We start from the raw sequence: 7,845 nt of genomic DNA, 5'->3' as shown, positions 1-7,845 counted from the left end.
GTGAAGAGGAACTAAAAAGCCTCTTGATGAAAGTGAAAGAGGAGAGTGAAAAAGTTGGCTTAAAGCTCAACATTCAGAAAACGAAGATCATGGCATCCGGTCCCATCAGTTCATGGGAAATAGATGGGGAAACAGTGTCAGACTTTATTTTTTGGGGCTCCAAAATCACTGCAGATGGTAACTGCGGCCATGAAATTAAAAGATGCTTACTCCTTGGAAGGAAAGTTATGACCAACCTAGATAGCATATTCAAAAGCAGAGACATTACTTTGCCAACAAAGGTCCGTCTAGTCAAGGCTATGGTTTTTCCAGTGGTCATGTATGGATGTGAGAGTTGGACTGTGAAGAAGGCTGAGCGCCGAAGAATTGATGCTTTTGTACTGTGGTGTTGGAGAAGACTCTTGAAAGTCCCTTGGACTGCAAGGAGATCCAACCAGTCCATTCTGAAGGAGATCAGCCCTGGGATTTCTTTGGAAGGAATGATGCTGAAGCTGAAACTCCAGTACTTTGGCCACCTCATGCAAAGAGTTGACTCATTGGAAAAGACTCTGATGCTGGGAGGGATTGGGGGCAGGAGGAGAAGGGGACGACAGAGGATGAGATGGCTGGATGGCATCACTGACTCGATGGACTTGAGTTTGAGTGAACTCCGGGAGTTGGTGATGGACAGGGAGGCCTGGCATGCTGCGATTCATGGGGTCACAAAGAGTCGGACACGACTGAGCAACTGAACTGAACTGAACTGAATAGGTGTGTAGTGGGATCTCAGTGCTGTTTTAATTTATAGTTACCTAATACATAATGTTGAATATCTTTTCATATGTTTGTTTGCCATCTGTATACCTTGATTAGATTAAAATTAATAACTATCAAAAGATTTAATTAAGAGAGAAGAAAAGTTTATCTCAGAGTAAGGGAAAATATCTTTATTTATTTATTTCTGGCTGTGCCGGGTCTTCGTTGCTGCGAACAGGCTTTCTGTAGTTGCAGTGAGTGTGGGCTTCTCATCGCAGTGGGTTTCGTTGCAGAGCACAGGCTCTAGAGCATGCCAGCTTTGGCTCAGTAGTTGTGGTGCATGGGCTTAATTGCCCCGAGGCATGTGGAATCCGCCCAGACCAGGGCGGATTCCTGCATTGGTTTCCTGCATTGGTAGGTGGATTCTTAACCACTGGACCACTAGGGAAGTCCCCTTGGATATATTATAAATAGATAAAGCTAAACATTATATTAGGGTATTCCCAGGTGGTTCAGTGGTAAAGAATCCACCTGCCAATGCAGGAGACACAGGAGACATGGATTCAATCCCTGGGTCTGTAAGATCCCCTGGAGGAGGAAATGGCAACCCACTCCAGCATTCTTGCCTGGAAAATTCCATGGACGGAGGAGCCTAGGGGGCTATAGTCCATGGTGTCTCAAAGAGTCAGACACGACTTAGCGACTAAACATATAAGCATGCATACAAACCTTATATTGGCCAATCCTAAAAGCTAGGAGGACAGAAATTCCTTTGTATAATGTAGAGAAAAGATTCCAAAACTCAAGGAATTCTGGGACGAATTACCAAATATGTCATTCCTTTTCCCAACCTGATAAAACACTGAAGGCATTCCCTTTACCCAATGGTGAGACATACTTTGTTATAGAAGTACTAGAATCATGAAAACATGACTTAGTAGGTGTTCTCTATAGGCCAAGAATACTAGTGAAGTGTACTTCCGATTTTCAGTGGACTTGAGCATTTCCAATAATAGCCTTTAACAGTGGCCCACCTGCAATTTATGATAATCAGAATGGATACCAAGATTTTTGGAGATGATTAATTAATTGAAGCTAGGGACCTGGACAAATGGCAGCTCACTAAAGCCCCACTTGATCTGGATAGCCAAATTTTCTCAGGGTTTGGAGACAGATGTCAATAAGATAGATATATAGCCTTATATTCTGTTGCTAGACCTGAGTTCACAGCCTATTGAATAATGGAGAGACAGGTATTCTTGAGGATGGAGCTGTAAAAGCCCTATTAATGTGTAATGTTTATCTTCTGGCTTTCCCCCAAGGGACGCACTACCATTTTATCTGGGTAAATACAGTAGGGAAACCACAAATCTTGGGCAGCAGTTAGACATTAACTGTTAGCTCTCGCTACATCCTACTTAGAGTATTTTTGTCCATGTGTCAGAGTGGAAGCATGTGGTGATCAGGTAATGATGGAGTTTTGACCTAAGTCAGCCTCACCATAGGCCAAGTGGAACCTTAAACCCCTCCTGTAGCAGTTCCCCCCAAGTTTCTGAGTGTCCAGTTGGAAAAAGATGTCCTTAGCAATGGATAGATTTCTTACATTGACTTGCTGACCTGCGAAGTAAGGACTGTTGAGGAAACAGTGGAGGAAGAGGAAGCCCCTGGAACTCTTCCCTACTGAAATAACAAACCAATAACAGAATTACATCTCTGGGGGAAATTTAGGAGACCACAGGTCCATTTAACTTGAAGTCTAGCTGGTGCAAAAGATGGATGGGTCTGGGAGAATGACAGTAAATTATGGTAAACTGCTCTGGGTTAATACCTCCAAACTGGGCTATCCTCATTATAGGTGCTATTCTGGAAGGCATCTCCTTTTTGAATTTAATCAGGATAATGCTTGTGGTGTGACATAGGTCTATTAACATTATACTTTGGGAGAAGTAATTTATCCTGATAAACAAAAATATCAGAAACAATCTGCTTCCACGTGATAGAACAGCAGTGTGAGTTTACTACCCAATCTGAGGAATGTGCCGTCTCTTAGATCTATGCAGTAATTCAGTGTGTAGAGGCTTTGGCTGTCTCTCCACAGGAGATTGTATTTTCCAAAGATGGCCTCACTGGCATACACCCCATCCCACATGCTCGTCTTATAATCGTGACATTGGCCTTCCACTGAAGAGGTCTATTTTCTCTTCCTTTGAACATGAATAGATCTTTATAACTGCCTTAACCAACAGAATATGGCAGATACTGCCTCACTTCTCAGGCTAAGGTTATACAAGGGCTGTGTGGCTTCTTCTTGGTTCTCTCTCTCTCTCTCTCTCTCTCAGGACTCTTGCCCTTCATACCAAGCCAATATATTTTTAAGAAAGCTCAGGCCACATGGAGAAGTCACGTATGGGTTTCTGGTCAATGGCTCTGGCCAGGCCTAAGTGGAGTCACTCAGTCATGTCCGACTCTTTGCAACCCCATGGACTGTAGCCTACCAGGCTCCTCCCTCCATGGGATTCTCCAGGCAAGAGTACTGGAGTGGGTTGCCATTTCCTTCTCCAGGGGATCTTCCCAACCCAGGGATCGAACCCAGGTCTCCCGCATTCCAGGCAGATGCTTTAACCTCTGAGCCATGTAACAATAAATAACCTTCAGATGATTCCAGTTCTTTGCCTTTGCATCTTCCAGTTAGGCTCCCAACATCATGGTGCAAAGACACGCTGTCTGCTCTGTGCCCTGTCTGAATTTCTGACTTACAGAAACTGTGAGAAACAATAAAATATTTTTGTTGTTTTAAGCAGGAACTAATAGGCAATCTGTCATATAAACCAATCTGTAAGGAATCCTGCCATATCAATGAATTATTTGAGGCATGTTGGGCTGATCCTTTTAAAGGAAGGAACAAGTTGTTTTCTGTCCTCTGTATTAAAAAAAGAAGTGCTGCACCAGATGAGTCCCTTTGGATTTGTGAAGCACATACACCATTGTCAGATGTATTGACCCAACCGATTTTGGGAGTGATATGAAAAGCTGCCTATTTCAAGTAGAGCCCAGAACGACAGATGTTTCTCTTATTCAGGCTATAGGCACTTCTTCCCTCAGCTCTTGCAATTCGGTAGATCAGTAGTAGATCAGGATACTGTATGGACCCTCTTACAAGCCCTAAGTAAAGAACCAATAATGGGACTTCCATGGTGGTCCAGTGGCTAAGATTCTGCACTCCCAAAGCAGGGGCCTGGGTTCTATCCCTGGTCAGGCAACTAAGAGTTCACATGCTGCAACTAAAGATACTGCATGCCATAACGAAGACCCGGTGCAGCCACAGAAATAAATATTTGAAATAAAAAAGAATCACCAAGGAGGCAATTATGGTTTTCGAAACTAAGCTCTCTTCAGCAAGCAACTCTTCCTACTTGGCCTTGGTGTGGATTGAATGCCAGATCAGGAGATCCCAGGTGCCATGGGCTTTCCTGGTGGCTCAGATGGTAAAGAATCTGCCTGCAATGTGGGAGCCCTGGGTTCGATCCCTGGGTTGGGAAGATCTCATGGGGGAAGGCATGGCAACCCACTCCAGTATTCTTGCCTGGAGAATCCCCATGGACAGAGGAGCCTGGCAGGCTACAGTCCGTGGGGCCTCAAAGAGTTGGACACAACTCAGCAATTAAGCACACACAGCACATGGGACCAGAGCTGCCCGTAACTGAACCGAGTAATGGTCTGCCTGCATATCCTTGGAGAACCTTCAATGTCAGTATCTTTAGATCTTTTTCTCTTTGGCCGGGTGGAGTCACTGGAGAAGTTTTTCAAATTTGCTGCCCAGGGAGTATAGACCTGGGTAGAAGCATTCTGGAAAGAAGACTGGGAGTCTCAAGTTTAGTGTGTAAATGTTCACATATCCTTGCCCTGTTCCCTGTATTCCCAGCATAGTGCCCATCCCTCAACTCTGCCTGCTCTTCTTCAGTTCAGAGACCCCTCTGTTTTATCTTTTCCTTAAAGGACTCCTCCAGTCTCCTGCAGAGATGGTCAAAGGACAGTCACCTGACTGGAGTAGTGTAGAGACACTGAGAATCCGCTTCTAACAGATTTACAACCAGTGTTCTTCAGCTAGCATTGCCTGAACTCCCCATTTTCAGAGGGACCCCTAGGCAACCAGTTTGTTTGCTTTTGGAGGTTCTGGAATGTAAATTAGGTTGCTTCTTGGCTTTCCTGCTGCTCACTAAGGATTCAGCCTTTTCAGGACTCATAAGGCTGTCAGCACTCATCCATTCGTTCTTCAGTTGCCAGAATTTTGTTTTTCTCTTCTCTATTCAATGTATCTGGAGAAGGCAATGGCACCCCACTCCAGTACTCTTGCCTGGAAAATCCCATGGACAGAGGAGCCTGGTAGGCTTCAGTCCATAGGGTCGCTAAGAGTCGGACACAACTGAGTGACTTCACTTTCACTTTTCACTTTCATGCATTGGAGAAGGAAATGGCAACCCACTCCAGTGTTCTTGCCTGGAGAATCCCAGGGACAGGTGAGCCTCATGGGCTGCCGTCTCTGGGGTCGCACAGAGTCGGACACGACTGAAGCGACTTAGCAGCAGCAGCAGCATTCAATGTATCCTTGGGTTTATGCCTTTGGTTTTGAGTCCTTTTTTCTGCAGCTATGATGGGATTTTTGTGAGGGAGTGGAGCTAAATACATGTGTTCCATCTGCTCCCTTTAACTAGAACTTAAGACCATATGACAAGGACTAAGAAGGCAGAAAGGACAGGGGATGAGACCCTTCTTTTGGAAAGGGGTGTAGTTCTCCCAGGGAAGAGAGTCATGGACTGACAGCCTCAAGGAAAAGAACACCTGTAGGATGAGGGTTGTGACTACAGTCCCTGTGAAGTTCAAAGTGCCAAGTACTTTCTTTTTAAGAGACGTCAAGTTAATTACGATCGTGATTCTGAGAATTTCCTGACTCTACTATAAAAATTATCATAAAACTGTTCAGTCTGGTTTATGAATCCTGTGAGGGTTTAAGGAAAGCAGGAAGAAGATGGCTTTATTCTGTCCCACTATCTCCCAGAATGGAGAAAGGGCATTAACTTTGAGTACCCACCCTCCTAGCGAAAGCAATAGATCCTGGAAGATTGTTCCAGAGAGGACAAGAGAAGAAAGAGGATCATCTATTTACTCTCATGTGTTAGTGAAGGTTGTTCCTTTGAGGAGAAAGAACTCCAGCAAAATCCTGAATTATTTAAGTGGAGTGACAAGTTCATTTATAAACCAAATAAATTCATTGGAAGCAGAAGCTCAATGCTGGGGTGACTGTGATGCTGAAAGACAATTTTTATTTTTAATTTTTTAATGTGGTTGATTTAAAATGTGTTGATTTCTTCTCCATAGCAAATTAACTCAGTAATACAGATTATACATTCTTTTTGATATTCTTTTCCATTATGGTTTATCCCAAAACATTGAATATTGTTCCCTGTGTTATACAGTAGTACCATGCTGTCTGTCCATTCAATATGTTATAGTTTGCATCTCCTAACCCCAAACTCCCTGTCTGTCCCTCCCCCCTCGCCCATATGTGAAAGTACACAAGTTGTAAATGTGCTTGTATTTATTTTTCATGTGTATTAGGAATAGAATTGGTATGTTAAATATAGAATATAGGATTTTATTGCTTTGGATGAGGGTAATGTGCACTGGAAAGGCACTCACTTTACAGGGACCGCATGGAAATACCCTGGTGGTCCAGGTATTGAGACTCTGCTCTTCCACTGCAGGAGGTGAAGATTAGGTCCCTGGTCCAGGAACTAAGATCCCACATGCCACACAGTGTGGCCAAAACAAAAACAAAAAATACAAAGACCGTATGACTTGTAGGATCATTGTTCATGCCTTCAGTGACTGTCTGATTTGGGTTCTCTCAGAAACATACTCTGACAAAGGATTGGGCCCAAGTAGTTTATTTGGGAAATACCAATAGGAAATGGGAGAAGAAGGTGGAAAGAAAGGTAGCCAGTAAAAGGTACATTATTAAGCTAGTTACCTCTGTAGGAGTGTTGTGTGCTTAGTCACTCAGTTGTGTCTGACTCTTTGAGACCCCATGGACTGCAGCCTGCCAGGCACCTCCGTCCATGGGGATGGATTCTCCAGGCAGGAACACTGGGTTGCCATGCCCTCCTCCAGGGGATCTTCCCAACTGAGGGATCGAACCCAGGTCTCCCGCATTGCAGGTGGATTCTTAACCATCTGAGCTCCCAGGGAAGCCCCCTCTGTAGGATACTGGAGTTTAATCTCACTGAAACTCTGGGAAACTGCATAATAACCTCAGAATCATGCCATCTAGTGGTGAGCAGTCTGGGTACTGTCAAACCAACTGATGAGAATCATTGGTCGAAGGCTGCTGGTGGGGGTGCTTACATGTCTGCTCAGTCGTGTCCAACTCTTTTCAACCCCATGGACTATAACCTGCCAGGCTCCTCTGTCCATGGGGCTTCTCCAGGCAAGAAGTGGGTTGCTGTACCCTCCTCCAGGGGATCTTACCAACCTGGAGACTGAATCCACACCTCCTGTGTCTCCTGGATTGCGGGCAGATTCTTTACCCACTGAGCCACCTGGGAAGCCTGGTGGTGGGGGTAGTTGGAGGGTAATCAGTGTTAATTCCCTGCCCAGCTGCAGAGATGCAAATACAGGCAGCTGGCATCGCTGAAGCACACTGGAAAGTCTAAAAGGTATGCATACGACACAAACAGCATCAGCTCCTTACCATTGTAAGTGCTTGGAAGCGCTGATAGTATAGATACTTATGAGTGCTAGCATAGATTCCTCCTGCATTTTTTCCATCATTCTTCTGCTGGAACTTGACAATTACTTGTGATGGAAAATACTTAGAAAGTTAAATAATTATAAATTGAAATTGGGCCTCACTCTGTCATAATGTTAATTTCTTTTTGACCCTATCAGAAATCAGTGGTGAAAATGGTAATTCTAAAGAATAAGGCCAAACATTGTAATAGAAATGTGAATAGCAATGGTGGTTTGAATAAAATTTACAGATGGAAAAGATTAGTTTTCATTCTAATCCTAAAGAAGGGCAATACCAAAGAATGTTCAAACTATCATACAATT

Source organism: Bos taurus, chromosome 3 (genome assembly GCF_002263795.3).
Source record: "Bos taurus isolate L1 Dominette 01449 registration number 42190680 breed Hereford chromosome 3, ARS-UCD2.0, whole genome shotgun sequence".
In the NCBI taxonomy this organism is placed as follows: domain Eukaryota; kingdom Metazoa; phylum Chordata; class Mammalia; order Artiodactyla; family Bovidae; genus Bos; species Bos taurus.
The sequence above is the reverse complement of the archived record's forward strand: the minus strand, read 5'-3'. Positions refer to the sequence as shown.